This window comes from Schistocerca cancellata, chromosome 8, assembly GCF_023864275.1.
Source record: "Schistocerca cancellata isolate TAMUIC-IGC-003103 chromosome 8, iqSchCanc2.1, whole genome shotgun sequence".
Lineage (NCBI taxonomy): Eukaryota > Metazoa > Arthropoda > Insecta > Orthoptera > Acrididae > Schistocerca > Schistocerca cancellata.
This window is the reverse complement of record NC_064633.1, coordinates 507,374,380-507,391,259: the sequence shown is the minus strand read 5'-3', so window position 1 is coordinate 507,391,259 and position 16,880 is coordinate 507,374,380. Positions and strand designations below refer to the sequence as shown.

Genomic DNA, 16,880 nt, shown 5'->3' with positions numbered 1-16,880 from the left:
TCAAAATCAAGCCGAATTCATGCATATTGTAAAAGTGGACTTGTGCAAATGTGTATGTTCTATACCTCCAGCTAAACCACAGGCTCGATTTCAACCAAACATGGAACACACGTCACTTACTGTTTGTAAAGCAACAGTGTGGCACTAAGAGCCACATATCACCTGGAAGGGGTAGGGGCGAGTGTGAAACAGAAATCATTCTATATTCATCCACTATTTGTGAATGAGAGCATTATGTTAAACCCTTAGAGACTTTTTTCATTGATACATCTCACGTAATGAAAGAAAAAACACTCATCACTTAGTACTTTCTCGCTGTTCCTGCAGTAATACTGCTGCATCAGGCTTGATCTTTAATTTATTACTGCTTTACTGCTTTGTAACACATTTTGCAGACATTATTCATATATAACACAGAATGTACCTGCAAAAATGACACGTAGTGCATGATGTATGTCGTCATAAACACTGAGATGCATGAAAAACTGCCACATCGTGCATGGAATTTTAATTTATTACTTCTTTACCAGAAACACTGTTAGCACCACATTTCTCAGCCAGTATCCACATACATAACTGGGTGTACCAGCAAAATTATATCATTGCACGACACACAGGTCAGAAGATATGCCATCTTAAGCATTGAACTATGTGAAAACGCAAGTACAGGATGCAATTCGCTACAGGTACAGGTGACATACACGTGTAAATATGTAAGAAATACGTTAAAAATACGTGAAATATATGTGACATGTGTATACAAGGACAAAACGATGGGCAAAAAGCTGCTGGGTCAATTTCAACAAAATTTGGTGCACATATAACTTACTATCTGGAAATAAATATTGTGGGGATGTGATACAGTAAACTCCAATTGGTGGGAGTGATAAAGTAAAGAGAGAAGGGGGAGGAGAATATGGGAAAACAGAGAGGGGAAAGGACGAGCTGGTCATAGAGGGTAGAAGGACGTGGGTAGAGAGGGGAGGAAGGGATGGACAGAAAGGGAAGAGAAGGAAACTGATGGAGAAATGAAAGACGAGGTGATGGACAGAAACAGGAGAAGATGGACAAAGCGAGGGGGAGGAAGAGATGGACAGATGCAGTAGGGTAGGAGGAGATGGACAGAGAGGGGGAGGACAAAATCAACAGAGGCAGGAAAGTGAAGAAGAGGACAGAAGGAAGAGGGTGTGGGCAGAGAGAGACTGCAGGAGCAAGGAGACAGTGAGATGAGGAGATGAACAGACAAAGGGAAGAGGAGGAGATGGACAGAGAGTGGGGAGAGGAGGAGATGAACAGAGAAAAGATATAGGTGATGGTGAGAGAGAGGAGGGATGATGTGATTGGCCATGACAGGTGAGTTAACGGACACAGGCGACGGATTGAGGAAGGATATGGAAAATGAGAGGGGAAGTAGGATGGAATTACGGAGGTGAAAAAGAAGACTGAGGGGAGAGGAAGGAACTGGATTAGGGGGAGAAGTAGGTGGGCAGTGAGGGAAAGAGAATAGAGGAGCAGATAGATAGAGAGAGGAGGCAGGAGCAGATGAATAGAGAAAGGGGGCGGGGAGCCAATGGACAGAGAGAAGTGCAGGAAGAGACGGACAGAGAGCAAGGAGTGGACACGGAGAGGGGGAGGAGAAGATGGACAGAGGGGACAGGAGGAGTTAGAGAGAGAAGGAGAGGGGAGATGGACTAATACAAGACCAGAATCAATGCATAACCAGGTAATGCCAGGTGCTCAGCTGGTAATATGGATTACATGTCGAACATCTCCACAAAGTTGGATGAATACCTGACTGGTGCTACGAGTTCGAAAAGGAGGAATGTAGGAACATCGTTGTTTCCATTCAACAAAGAGCCTGTTATTGAGGGATCAATTGCTGTGATTGGACAAGGAAAAAAATTGTCTTTTCGAAATTCACATTGACGGCTACTGTCTTAACTACTTACGGAAATCACGGATTACATAGACAGGGATTTGAACGCGTTGCTGCCTCTGTATCACAAGGTCCCGGGTTCGATGTCTGGCCGTGTTGGGGATTTTCTCTGCCCCGGGGACTGGGTGTTTGTGTTGTCCTCACCATTTCATGATCACGATCATCATTCGCGGCAGTGGACTGTGTAAACAAACTGGACTGTGTAAAAATTGGAACTTTCTTCGGGAGCTATAGACCGCGCAGTTGAGCGCCCCACAAAGCAAACATCATCATCATCATCTGGGATTTGAAGCCCACTCTTTTGGAAAGCAAGTATAGCGTCTTAATCACGGCATCACCTTGCTTTCGGTAGCTGAGTGTGAGGTACCAAATGACAATTAACTGTGGCCATTGATACAGCACGTAGTGTGTCCTTTTGCTGCAACGTTCCACCGTAAGCGCAATTTCTTTTATACAACATGAAAGTTAGCTGTTTACCAATGATGTAATAACACTGTCGATTGCTGTACGGCCTAGTGCTGCAGTGGGTCAAGTAGCCTCCTGAATTCATACTACCAAGAGAAGAAAGTATCCCTATCACAATTTATTTATACGTAAGGCATCAATGATCATTATTAGCTTTCATAAATGAGTTGTGCAAGTGCCCGTTTAAACCTTACGGTGAGGAAACAGTTTATTACTTCGTATTTTTCAAAATACTGCCTGCGAAGAGGTAAAGTTCTTGAAAAACGATGCACGATGTGCCACGATAAACAATTATTTAGTATTATACGTTAACTCTGTAGCGCCTAACGTTTAAGTAAGGAAAATCTCTTTTTCTTAGACAGGATTAACTCTAAGCTACAAGACACAACTTAATTGGTCATAGTTTCTCAAATATGTTGAACATTGTCTCTCGGATTTAAAGAAATGTAAGTGCACACAAATCGGGTTTCTCTTGTACACTCGATAAAATAAAATCCCAATTAAAATGACTAAAGGAACAGCTTGAATATTTAATAACAAAATTAGAGTTATTGCACTAGTTGGAAGGGCTAGCTACTTGCAGAATTCCAAGAACTACTTCTGACCGTAAATCCAAAAACAATCAAGCTTATGGTAGAGTATCGGAAAGAAACGTTTGGAAACAGTTCTGCACTTGATGTCTAAGGAAGCAACTAAAAAAAATCTTTGAATCTGGAGACATTCTAATGCCTGAATGCGATATGTCACACGGAAGGAAGTTACTCGCAGACAACTTACTCATACCTGTATAAGTTCGTAATTTTCAACGACCAGTATTAATTTGAATTATGTCCTTTTGGTAGGATGTTTCATTACAAAATATGAAAACAACTTCAAAACAGACCTGTCGACCCACTTGGCCACGGTGATCGTCAGTTTACTTAACCATCGCAGTCTGATACCAAAAAACGTTTTATTGAGTTTCATATTCACATGGCGTTGCCAACGAAATAACGGTCAGCTCACAACTACGAGACAAAAAAAAAAAAAATTTCTGTTAGCGATTCACAGTTGCCGGTCCACCTGTGGCTACCACGAATCGTCGGAACCCATTTATATATCAGCAGTAAGTAGGGAGGCGGTTCTCGCTGTCGAGTTACGAGGACGCTAAATTGCGTATTAGTACCCTCTGCTACAAACGGGTTGCAGCCGTTTGAACAAGTGATATATGTACCATACTGTCTATTTTATTTTACATACTATGTATCTTATAATTTGTTCTAAAGAAGATATGTTTTTCATCACTTTTTTTTATTTGATTGGATGAATTAACCAAAATATCAGTTGACTTCGACCGAAGGTATTATATCCAGTTTATAGAGTAGCTTTCCAGAGCATAATATCAAAAAGTTTCAGGTATGCCAATCAGAAAAAGTCGCCGTGAGCATTGTGGAAATAGTCACACCCATGATTCTGATTGAATATACTCATTTGGTAAAAACACCACGCCCTGCTGCGTGAAGAAGTCCTTAACTGCCTGCTGCACATTCTCCTACGACAGGAATGGTCGACCTTTCAAGGCCTATTTTTAGGGACCGAAGGCGTAATAATCGCGTAGGAAAAGATCAGGACTATAGGGTTTGTGGTATAGTGTCTCCCACCTGATCGGGCCCACCTTCTTTGTACTTTCTGGCCTCCCAGACTGACCGCCGTCCCGTGTCGAAGCGCGACCAACAGGGAACTAGGAGCTCCATTCCACAACACTGGTTTTCGACAGACATGCTGTCCCAAACACATTTTCCATTTTCCATCCGATCTCTACCGGTGTTTATCCTTCGGAGCCAAGGAAGGAATAGTAGTACGTTGGTTCTGTTTGGACGCATTTGGTAATAGTGTCGCCGTAGTCCGTCTTTCAGCGTTTACTACACGTTTGTCGGAAGGCCAAGAACGCCACACTAATCCCTTGCATTTGATTCTGTTTGGACGCATTTGGTAATAGTGTCGCCGTAGTCCGTCTTTCAGCGTTTACTACACGTTTGTCGGAAGGCCAAGAACGCCACACTAATCCCTTGAATTTATGTCAGTGCTTATACAGGGTGTTACAAAAAGGTACGGCCAACCTTTCAGGAAACATTCCTCACACACAAATAAAGAAAAGATGTTATGTGGACATGTGTCCGGAAACGCTTAATTTCCATGTTAGAGCTCATTTTAGTTTCGTCAGTATGTACGGTACTTTCCTGATTCACCGTCATGATATCATACGGGATACTCTACCTGTGCTGCTAGAACATGTGCCTTTACAAGTACGACACAACATGTTGTTGATTCACGATGGAGCTCCTGCACATTTCAGTCGAAGTGTTCGTACGCTTCTCAACAACAGATTCGGTGACCGATGGATTGGTAGAGGCGGACCAATTCCATGGCCTCCACGCTCTCCTGATCTCAACCATCTTGACTTTCATTTATGGGAGTATTTGAAAGCTCTTGTCTACGCAACCCCAGTACAAAATGTAGAGACTCTTCGTGCTCGTATTGTGGACGACTGTGATACAATACATTCTCCAGGGCTGCATCAGCGCATCAGGCATTCCATGCGACGGAGGGTGGATGCATGTATCCTCGCTAACGGAGGACATTTTGGACATTTCCTGTAACAAAGTGTTTGAAGTCACGCTGGTACGTTCTGTTGCTGTGTGTTTCCATTCCATGATTAATGTGATTTGAAGAGAAGTAATAAAATGAGCTGTAACATGGAAAGTAAGCGTTTCCGGACACATGTCCACATAACATATTTTCTTTCTTTGTGTGTGAGGAATGTTTCCTGAAAGTCTGGCCGCACCTTTTTGTAACACCCTATATACCCGTATCGGCATCGCGCTACGTTGCTTATACACAGCAACAATATCTTCAAACGGAAACTTTTTGATGACCTATTCTCGATGTAACAATTATTTTGCTGTGAAAATAACGATTACATAGATGTATCAGAAAAATTTCAATTTTAATTATGTTCTTTATCGCTGTAGATAAAATGTTCACGTAGTTAATTTCTGACGAGTTACTTTGGTTCCAAAATTTCAAATTCATTCTATTATAGTTTCCCTTATGGTTGGCTTCATGATTAAACGTAAGTAATATTTCATATTTAAATCTCGAGCTGTCCAATTTATCTATAGCTAAAATCCAAGTAGAAACATCGAATTCAATCTGTCTAATAAGCGTGATGCAATTTTTCACTCTATATTTTATCATTAGTTTAAGCGTTTGTAACTTGATTACGGGTTTACGATTCAGTTTACGAGCGCGTAATCTTTTCGTGTTTTAGTAAGGTTACATTGCTATGATTCATGTTCATGGTAATAGTTTCATAGTAATTGTGAATAGTACCGAGACTGTGAATTTACTTTCAGCCTCTCATGCGTTACTCAAAATTATGTTTTGTCTTCCAAGGCAACAAAATGGTGCTAAACGTCTATTGTAATACGCGCCTGCTTTCACATCGCACATGCTATCAGCCTTTTTCGATTAACATGTTACTGATGTCCACAGCATACGAACGAGTAACCAGTTTTTAATAATAGGATTCTGTACATGCGAAACACACCATAAAAAGATAAAGGTGTGGAAATAATACATTAAACCAACAGTCGGTAGTGAGCTTGTTAGATCTAGCCACCATTGCGGATCTTACCGAGCGTAGAACCTATTCCAGAAAAAAAACTGCACCTATTGAAACTGTTTCTATTGAAATGTACCTGCATTGTTGGCTGGGAGGTGAGAAGAGAGGCAAGTACATAATAGTGCAGGCAGTGGCGTAAGTTATTGCATAAATGACCCATGTAGGGAAACTGCTTTAAGTACGGCTGCTCGTGACCGTAACGTGAGAGAATGTGGAAAGCTTCTCGCCTTAATGATAGCAGATGGAGACCGAATGTCTTTCCACAAACATCCCGGCAGCGCAGATAAGACGAGACGATTTCCTACATCTCAACGACATTTAGAGCCGTCCTTTATTCCAGCGGGAACGTCTCTTGACAACTGATGAATACAAAGACATGTTCATAAATCGACGCGCTGGTTTTCTTTGTATCAGAGAACTTCTAAAAAACTGCTAACGTATTGTGTAAAGTTACATGAGTGCAAATGTCTCTATGAATATAGCTATCTGTTTCACCATAATATTAGAGCATACTGATACAAACATATAATCATCAATTTGCAAATGCAATGATATTATTAGGACACAGAAAGGTGTAAGAAACTAATGCTGATTATAAACTGATTTTTGTACATGGTGCACTAGATGTCGACTTTTAAGTAGTGAAGGTTAATGTTCCGTCACGGTTACTGCATATACTTTCGAGTGTAGTTTACATACATCAAAAAAAAATGTTTGCATCGTCCCGGTTCCCAGAACGTTGACTGTGGATATTGTGTCCACAGTCCCTTTGACTGTTCAGAGATTTCACTAAACCGGCACAAAGATGTAAACAACCATGCGTGAGCAACGCCTATTAGAAGGAGGGGTCCGCCGGCCGGTGTGGCCGAGCGGTTCTAGGCGACCCCTACGGTCGCAGGTTTGAATCCTGCCTCGGGCATGGATGTGTGTGATGTCCTTAGGTTAGTCAGGTTTAAGTAGTTCTAAGTTCTAGGGGACTGATGACCTCAGGAGTTAAGTCCCATAGTGCTCAGAGCCATATTAAGAAGGAGTGGTCCGACAGCCGATCAGTTCCAGTCATTCCACCAGAAAGCAGGTATATGCCTAGAGTCGTCTGTAGTTCAACCATGCCTAGATGGTCAATACCGCGGCTCGATCGCGTCCGCTTTGTTACTTTGTGCCAGGAAGGGCTCTCAACAAGGGAAGTGTCCAGGCGTCTCGGAGTGAACCAAAGCGATATTGTTCGGACACGGAGGAGATACAGAAATACAGGAACAGTCGATGAGATGCCTCGCTCAGGACGCCCAAGGTCTACTACTGCAGTGGATGACCGCAACCTACCGATTATGGCACGGAGGAACCCTGACAGCAACGCCACCATGTTGAATAATGCTTTTCGTGCAGCCACAGAACGTCGTGTTACGACTCAAACTGTGCGTGATAGGCTGCATGACTTCCGACGTTCATAGCGAGGTCCGTTTTTGCAACCATGACTCCATGCAGCGCGGTGCAGATGCTCCCAACAACATGCCGAAGGGACCACTCAGGACTGGCATCAACTTCTCTTCACCGATGTGTGTCGCATACGCCTTCAACCAGACCATCGTCGGAGACGTGTTTGGAGGCAACCTAGTCAGTCTGAACGCCTTAGATTCACTGTCCAGCGAGTGCAGCAAGGTGGAGGTCCCGTTATGTTTTGGGATGGCATTATGTGGGGCCGACGTACGACGCTGGTGGTCATAGAAGGCGCCGTAACGGCTGTACGACACGTGAATGCCATCGCCCGACCGATATCGGCAGCATAGTGGATAGGCAATCGTCTTCATGGATGACAGTTCGCGCCCCCATCGTGCACATCTTGTGCATGACTTCCTTCAGGTTAACGACATCGCTCGATAAGAGTGGCCAGGATGTTCTCCAGACATGAACCCTATCGAACATGCCTGAAACAGATTGAAAATTGCTACTTATGGACGACGTGACCTACGAACCACTCCAAAATATCTACGACGATTCGCCGCTGAGGAGTGGGACAATCTGGACCTACCGTGTCTTTATGAACTTGTGGATAGTATACCACTACGAATATAGGCATCCTTTCAGGAAATGTGGAGGACATAAAAGTGTTTTTAACATACTAGTACTCAAGAACCGACAAAAAGGAAATCTTCTAGCGGCGCGGGCATTGTACGTTCGGCCTTACGAGCGATATATTTCATTATGCTACACAGAGACAACGTTGTGGGCACGAAATTTATCGGGGATGTTCGTCATTAAGCTACATGTTACTATTCTAGAAATTCTTATTCGACAGCTACAGTATGATCGACCAGTGCGTGAACGGCGATTCGCCCTGTGGTACTTCCTATTAATAGAAAGACTTCTGTGTCTGGTAATGCTTTGTGTAAGAGAAAAACTCGAAATTTACCATGATTCAGAGTCCACATTAAACTGCAGTTCTCGTTGTAAGTGAGTCAGTGACCTGACATACGAAGACGGGGTTCTGCATGGATGATCTATAAACAGGAGCAGAAAGGCAAGTAAATTACTCAGATTCAGGATTTCCAACTAAGATCACAGTCCGCCGTACTGTCCCCAGAACAGGCCTTTCCTCGGCATCAAAGTGAAAATCGTGAACTAAGGCATTGCTGCTACTCTTCTCCCATTAAAAATGTTGATATTAAAAGGTGCAGCTGAATGCAGGAAGTATGTAGCACACTTTTGCTTGAACGGTAACAGATTTCATGAAATAATTTCTTAATATCTCAGACTACTGGTGTTTCCAACAATTTATTTCGGTATGTAAGATATATATAGGGTTCGCCGTGATATTTGTAGCACAATCTTTGAGTACTAACCAAAGTTGTGGTCCCAGATTAGAGCCCAGAACTGCTAAGAATCTGAATGAAAATTGTCAGCAATGGCGACCTAAGAGTTCTCTTATAGGCTATATTCTCATTCTGACGAAAATTTTATCGAAAAGGTCGTAGGAGCGGATGGAGATACCTGCCGCCTTCTTAATCTTTGCAGCAGGAAACTGCCTCTAAAAGGAAAAAAAAAAAACAGCCATGATGAAAGACGTGAGGATACAGAAGGCGATGGAAAGCACTGAATTAAAGACATACATTGTGTGTCAATAGGAAATGTGACTTCTAACTTAAAAGTGTCATGATGGTCTCTAATGGCAAAATATTTTGGATTAGTTCCGCCGTCGGGATTCCCGGACTGGACTGCCAAGTATGAGGAGACCATACGAAAATCATTGGAAAACCGCCAAAGATCGCTAACGGACGGTTATTTGAATGCGAGACACTTGAATACGGTAGGAAAGCTAGAATAGGCCTACCTAAGAAAATGTGGTGAAAATGGTTCAAATGGCTCGGAACACTATGGGACTTAACTTCTGAGGTCATCAGTCCACTAGAACTTAGACCTACTTAAACCTAACTAACCTAAGGATATCACACATATCGATGCCCGAGGTAGGATTCGAACCTGCGACTGTAGCGGTCGCGTAGTTCCAGGCTGTAGTGCCTAGAACCGCTCGGCTACACCGGCCGGCAGCAAATCTGGAAAAGCTCTATGTAGAGCAGGAGACAGTGAAGTGAAAGGGAAAGAAGATAAGGAATTCTGCTCAGGATCATATAGGGTAATATCAACATCAGAAGAAAATGGTGTTATACTCGTGTGAGTAGGATTTGTTACGAATAGCAGAATAGGCCAGAGAATAAGTTACTATGGAATGTTCAGTGATGGGATTATTCTGAAGTGATTCAACATACCAAGGCCATCTACATCTACATCGTATTCCGCAAGCCACCTAATGGTGTCTAGCGAAGGCTACTTTCGGTACCACTACCTGATCACTCCTACCCTGTTCCACTCACGAATAGTACGTGGGAAGGATGATTGTCGGTAAACCTGTGCATTGGCTCTAATTTCTCGAGTTTCCTCCTCGTAGTCAGTAGGCGAGTTGTATGTGGGGAGAAGTAATATGTTGTCAAACTCCAGCTGAAAAGTGCTGTCCAGAAATTTCAATAGTAACAGTCTCCGTGATCCACAACGCGTCTCTTGTACCGTCTGCCAGTGCAGTTTGTTTAGCATCTCCGTTTTGCCAGCTAAACGATCCCGTGGCGAAATGCGCCGCTCTTCGTTGGATCTTCTCTATCACCTCTATCAGTCCTACCTGATAGGGATCACAAATAGATAAACAATATTTAAGAATCGGACGAACAAGCACCTTATAAGCCACTTCTTTCGTGGATGAGTTACATATCCTTAGGATTCTTCCGATGAATCATAGTCTGGGGTCTGCTTTTTCCACTGCATGTTTTATATGGGCATTCCACTTAAGGTCGCTCTATATACACTCCTGGAAATGGAAAAAAGAACACATTGACACCGGTGTGTCAGACCCACCATACTTGCTCCGGACACTGCGAGAGGGCTGTACAAGCAATGATCACACGCACGGCACAGCGGACACACCAGGAACCGCGGTGTTGGCCGTCGAATGGCGCTAGCTGCGCAGCATTTGTGCACCGCCGCCGTCAGTGTCAGCCAGTTTGCCGTGGCATACGGAGCTCCATCGCAGTCTTTAACACTGGTAGCATGCCGCGACAGTGTGGACGTGAACCGTATGTGCAGTTGACGGACTTTGAGCGAGGGCGTATAGTGGGCATGCGGGAGGCCGGGTGGACGTACCGCCGAATTGCTCAACACGTGGGGCGTGAGGTCTCCACAGTACATCGATGTTGTCGCCAGTGGTCGGCGGAAGGTGCACGTGCCCGTCGACCTGGGACCGCACCGCAGCGACGCACGGATGCACGCCAACACCGTAGGATCCTACGCAGTGGCGTAGGGGACCGCACCGCCACTTCCCAGCAAATTAGGGACACTGTTGCTCCTGGGGTATCGGCGAGGACCATTCGCAACCGTCTCCATGAAGCTGGGCTACGGTCCCGCACACCGTTAGGTCGTCTTCCGCTCACGCCACAACATCGTGCAGCCCGCCTCCAGTGGTGTCGCGACAGGCGTGAATGGAGGGACGAATGGAGACGTGTCGTCTTCAGCGATGAGAGTCGCTTCTGCCTTGGTGCCAATGATGGTCGTATGCGTGTTTGGCGCCGTACAGGTGAGCGCCACAATCAGCACTGCATACGACCGAGGCACACAGGGCCAACACCCGGCATCATGGTGTGGGGAGCGATCTCCTACACTGGCCGTACACCACTGGTGATCGTCGAGGGGACACTGAATAGTGCACGGTACATCCAAACCGTCATCGAACCCATCATTCTACCATTCCTAGACTGGCAAGGGAACTTGCTGTTCCAACAGGACAATGCACGTCCGCATGTATCCCGTGCCACCCAACGTGCTCTAGAAGGTGTAAGTCAACTACCGTGGCCAGCAAGATCTCCGGATCTGTCCCCCATTGAGTATGTTTGGGACTGGATGAAGCGTCGTCTCACGCGGTCTGCACGTCCAGCACGAACGCTGGTCCAACTGAGGCGCCAGGTGGAAATGGCATGGCAAGCCGTTCCACAGAACTACATCCAGCATCTCTACGATCGTCTCCATGGGAAAATAGCAGCCTGCATTGCTGCGAAATGTGGATATACACTGTACTAGTGCCGACATTGTGCATGTCTATGTGCCTGTGGTTCTGTCAGTGTGATCATGTGATGTATCTGACCCCAGGAATGTGTCAATAAAGTTTCCCCTTCCTGCGACAATGAATTCACGGTGTTCTTATTTCAATTTCCAGGAGTTACGCCGAGATATTTTAGGGGAGACGCTGTCTCCAGCTGTTTCTCATCAATAGTGTACCCGTACAATAGTGGACTTTTTCTCCTATGTATGCGCAATGTATTACATTTATTTACGTTCGGGGACAACTGTCAGTGCTTGCACCAATCATCAATTCCCTGCAGGTCGTTCTGCAAATTCTTACTATCTTCTGGCGTTGCTACTTTGGTATAAACATCTGCATCATCTGCGAATAGCCTTAAGGAGCATCCGACTCCGTCTGCTAGATCATTTATGTATATTGTGAACAGCAACGGTCGTATCACACTTCCCTGTGGTACTCCGGATATTACTTTACATCTGCCGGCCGGAGTGGCCGTGCGGTTCTAAGCGCTGCAGTCTGGAACCGCGCGACAGCTACGGTCGCAGGTTCGAATCCTGCCTCGGGCATGGATGTGTGTGATGTCCTTAGGTCAGTTCAGTTTAATTAGTTCTACGTTCTAGCCGACTGATGACCTCAGAAGTTAAGTCGCATAGTGCTCAGAGCTATTTGAACCATTTGAACTTTACATCTGTCGATTTTGTTCCGTTAAGAGCGACGTGTTTAGTTCTATCTGCGTGAAAGCCTTGAATCTAATCGCAAGTCTGCCCCGATACTCGGTAAGCTTGTATTTTTTTTTCATTAAACGGCAATGCGGGACGGTGTCAAATGCCTTACTGAAATCAAGGAACACGGCATCAACCTTAGCGCTCTTGCCCATTGCGCTGTGGATCTCACGGAGGATGGAGCGAGCTGAGTTTCGCAAGATCTCTGTTTGTTGAGTCCATGTTGATTTTAATAGAGTAGATGTTCGTTTTCCCAAAAAACGTAATAATTCCTGAGTATAAAACATGTTCCATAATTCTACAACAGATTGACGTCAACGATGTAAGGCTATAATTGGGTGGATCTACCCTACGGCCATCTTAAAAACGGAAAAGGCCTGCGATTTTTTCCAGTCGCTAGGTGCCTTTCGTTGCTCAAGCGATCTACGAAAAATTACTGCTAGAAGGGGAGCAAGTTCTTTGGCATAATCTTTATAGAATCTGTGGGATCCTGCCCACTCATCTCTTATAGAATGCCTAGGAAGCTGTTTTCTCGGATAGCTAGACAACATACAAGCAAACTCATGTTAATGAAGCTTATTACAGTATTTGAGTTGACAATACTTAACTTTGTATTTACAGCGAGTTGTCGAAAGCAATTGGCAACATGCAAATAATTAATGTCCGTCGCAATATGCAATGTCCCTGCAAGTAATGGGTATGGATCACAACTCGGCTCTGCTAGTGGTCTCTTCTAGTCCGGGTCTACTAGTGACGGCACGCCTAGGCGGCGCGTCGCTTTTATTCTCTTCGTGTAGGTGGCGCTCCTGTCGTGGTGACGCCCTAGTCAGCGTGCTATTGGCTGACGTCGTCTCACAGCCCTCTCTGCTGTTTCGTTCTTGATCCTCGTGACGGGGCTTTTCGTTACGCCGGGACAGAATCTTATACCTATCTCATTTGCTCCTGACGCCTTTCCACTACTAAGTTATTGTAGTTGCTTTTCAGTTCCACAAACAGTTATCTCAGTATCTGCCATTTCGACGTTCGCACGACGATTGAAAGGAGGGGCAGTGTTACGATCTTCCGCCGTGAAACATCTTCGGAAGACCGAATTCAGTATTTCAGCCTTCGCTCTCTTATCTTCCGTTTTGGTGCCGTTGTGGTAGCTGAGAGAATTTGGCCCACTTACTGATTTTACACACGACCAAAATCTCTTAGGGTTTTGACTCAGGCCGGTTGACAATGTGTAATTTTGAAAATCATTGAATGCTTTCCTCATTGATCTCCTTACGCTCATTTTCGGTTCGTTCAGCTTTTGTTTGTGAGCTTGAATTTGAGATGAAGTGCTCTTTGTTTACATAGTACTTTCCTAACATGGCTATTAAGCCGTGGTGGATCTTTCCCATCCTTTAAAACCTATCCCGGAACATACTCGAACTATGCGTTTGAATTTTTTCCATTTCTTCTTCGTACTCATTTACGAACATTTCATGCTGACTGCTGAGGTCTTCTGAAATTTGTATCCTGTCACCCTTGCTGAGCAAATACATCTTCCTGCCTTTCTTAACATTCCTTGTAGGACCCGCCGCTATAGATGCTGTCACCGCCTTATGATTACTGATACCTTTCTCTATGTTAACTCATTCGATAAGTTAACATCTGTTTGTTGCCAGGAGTTCTAAGGCGTTACCGTCTCGAGTTGTTTCTCTAACTATACGCTCAAGTTAATTTTCGGACAAGACGTCCAAGACAATGCCACACGAATACCTGTATCTGGCACCAGTTTTGATGGCATAACACTCCCAACCTGGTAAGCTGAAGTCACCCAATATTACAACGGCAAGATCAGGAAAATTACTAATGACATTCTACAGATTCTGACCCAGGTAGTCTATAGAGGCATCCGATCACCATTTTTGACGGTTCTTTGATACTTTTATCCAGATTAATTGACATTCCAAATCCGTGATAACCCCGCTAGATTTTGCCGAATTTTTAACTGCAAAAAACACGCCGCCACGATTGCCGACAAACCTATCCTTATGATAAAGACTCCAGTTTGAACTTAGGATTTCATTGTCAATGACGTCTGGTTTCAACCAGCTTTCTATTCGCAATACTACCTGTGCATTATTATTTTCAGTAAGCGGTACTGATTCCGTGACCTTTCCCTGGATTCTCCTGCAGTTTGCTAAAATCATATTAATCTTTTCTATCTCTGATCTGCGCAGAATAAGACTCTCTGAGATCACTGTGACTGATTTAAGAGGAAAATCGTCTTTGCTCCCAAGGGAGGGGTTCTCTAACCTAAAAGAGCCCCACGTGCACGCCACACGTACTGCGATACCCTAGTAGCCGCTCCCTGCATGTAGTGCGCGGCTGACCTATTGAGGGGAACCCTACAGTTCTGCACCGATAGCGGAGGTCGAGAAATAGCTTCCGATACCGTCGCTGAGTCATCTGAGCATCTGGTGTAGAGCTTCCACTCTGCTCCAAACCAGAGGAACTCGATCAACCCTGGGTATGATGCTACAAATAGAAAGCTTAGCCTGCACCCCGCGTGCGTTACTAGTTGCCTTCACCAAATCAGCCAGCCGCCGAAACGAGCGAAGGATGGCCTCAGAACCCAAGCGGCAGGCATCATTCGTGCCGACATGTGCCACTAGATGCAGCCGGTTGCACCCAGTGCGCTCGATAGCCGCGGGAGGGGCCTCCTCCACATCACAGATGAGACGTCCCGGCAAACATACGGAATGCACACTGGAATTCTTACCCGCCTTGCTTGCTATCTCCCTGAGGGGCTCCATCACCAACCTAACATTGGAGCTCCCAATGATAAGCATACCCACCCTCTGTACTTGTCCAGACTGGGCAGGAAAATCGACCGCTGGCCCATCAGAAGAGGCATCCCGTGCCGGCTCAGAGTTATCATCAACACTGGGAAGGACCTCGTACCTGTTGCTGAGACGTAGGGAGCCAGCCGCACGGCCTGCTCCCTCTTTCGCCTTCCGTCCAGTGAAACGCGAACCCACCACTGTCTGCCACCCGCTCTGGAGTGAGGACGGACTGGTTTGATGTTGCTTATCAGAGGCCGCAGCGACATCCGGGTCACCAGGGGATTCCAGTGGCACCAAGAGTGTCGCAGGTCTTGTCACTGACGCCCCGACGTCACCGCAACTTTCAGTATTCGCTACAAGCTCGTCGATGGTAGCCAACGCAGCTTCCAGCTGTTTACGGAGAGCAGCTAACACTCCTTGTGTTTGCTCACAACAAGCACAGTCCCTAGCCATATCGTACTGTGTATAAAATAGATATGAGGTCTCAAGTGGAGCTACTGAGTTTGAAATGCATACAAAATATACCAAAGTAGAGTAAAGTAACACTAAAATTGTTGTGCAGATTTCTCACTGTACTCTGAGACCGCAAGCTATTAAACAGAAATAAATATCTCTACTGCAGTTGATGCATTTACAGATACCTGTTATTAGAAATCCTGTTTACCGAAAAGTTACCGCACGAGATAAATATTAAAACTAGAATACACTGATCTAAACTCTATGCTGTCTACTAGCAGAAAATTGAAACTTTGTGGGGTGACGAAGATTCTGGCGACGGGAAAATTTACACCAGCAAGCCGCCTTACACACGGATATTCACACGATTTACAAAAAAAACTACGATTAATTTTCTAACCACTAGCCTACACAGTAAAACACACACGTATAGATCACTTCTTTGCAGAAGCACGTGAAAAAAAACAGAGACTAAATTATTTACTGTTTATCAGACAAGTGCTGCTGCTCTGCTGTGCGTCCTCTCGGCTCGGCGGCTGCCGCTCCACTGAGCAGTCTACGGTCACTTACACAGCTGATTCACGTGACGGGTGACGTGGCGGTCTGGCGGCCGGAAAATTTACACTAGGATGCCGCTCTGCACAAGGATGTTCACAAGACTTACGCAATAACCAAAACCTGCGATTAATTTTCTAACCACTAATCTACACAGTAGCATGCACACGTGTAATTCACTTCTTTGCAGAAGCACGTGGGAAAAGTAAAAACAAAGACTAAATTAATTTACTGTTTATTAAGGGTGATTAAAATCTGATGATCATGGTGGCTTGGAAAACTCTTGTAGGGAAAGAAAAAGAGTTGCTATAGGATGTGGACTGTCTATTAGAAATGAAGAAGGGGAAGGACTAACCGATGTCTACAACAAATTTCAACAAGTAACAGCAATCACACTTTTCTGAATTCACAGTAAATGGCGTCATACGTAGAAATGGTCGAGAGACTGGGGAAGATCCCAGTCGGAATACATCATAGTGAGGAGGAGATTACGAAATGAGATGTTGGACTGTAAGGAGTATCCATTAGCCATTATCAGACGTAAAAGCAATCACAACATAGTAGAATTTGAAGAGACTCATCAGGAAGAACCAGTGTGTAAGGATATGAGATATTTAAATGTTCAGGAAGGATTATGTGCGTTTTCAAATTT

At 44.8% G+C, this 16,880-nt stretch overlaps 1 protein-coding gene across 1 annotated transcript in view; it reads right to left on the bottom strand.

Annotated features, from left to right (window-relative positions):
• LOC126094796 (uncharacterized) overlaps window positions 1–16,269 on the bottom strand; it is a 53,556-nt gene extending 37,287 nt beyond the window's left edge. Inside the window, exon 1 of the mRNA XM_049909363.1 lies at window positions 16,158–16,269. The gene's annotated coding sequence lies outside the window, so the exon portion shown is untranslated. The remainder of the gene's footprint in view (window positions 1–16,157) is intronic.
• Between the last annotated feature and the right edge of the window lie 611 nt (window positions 16,270–16,880).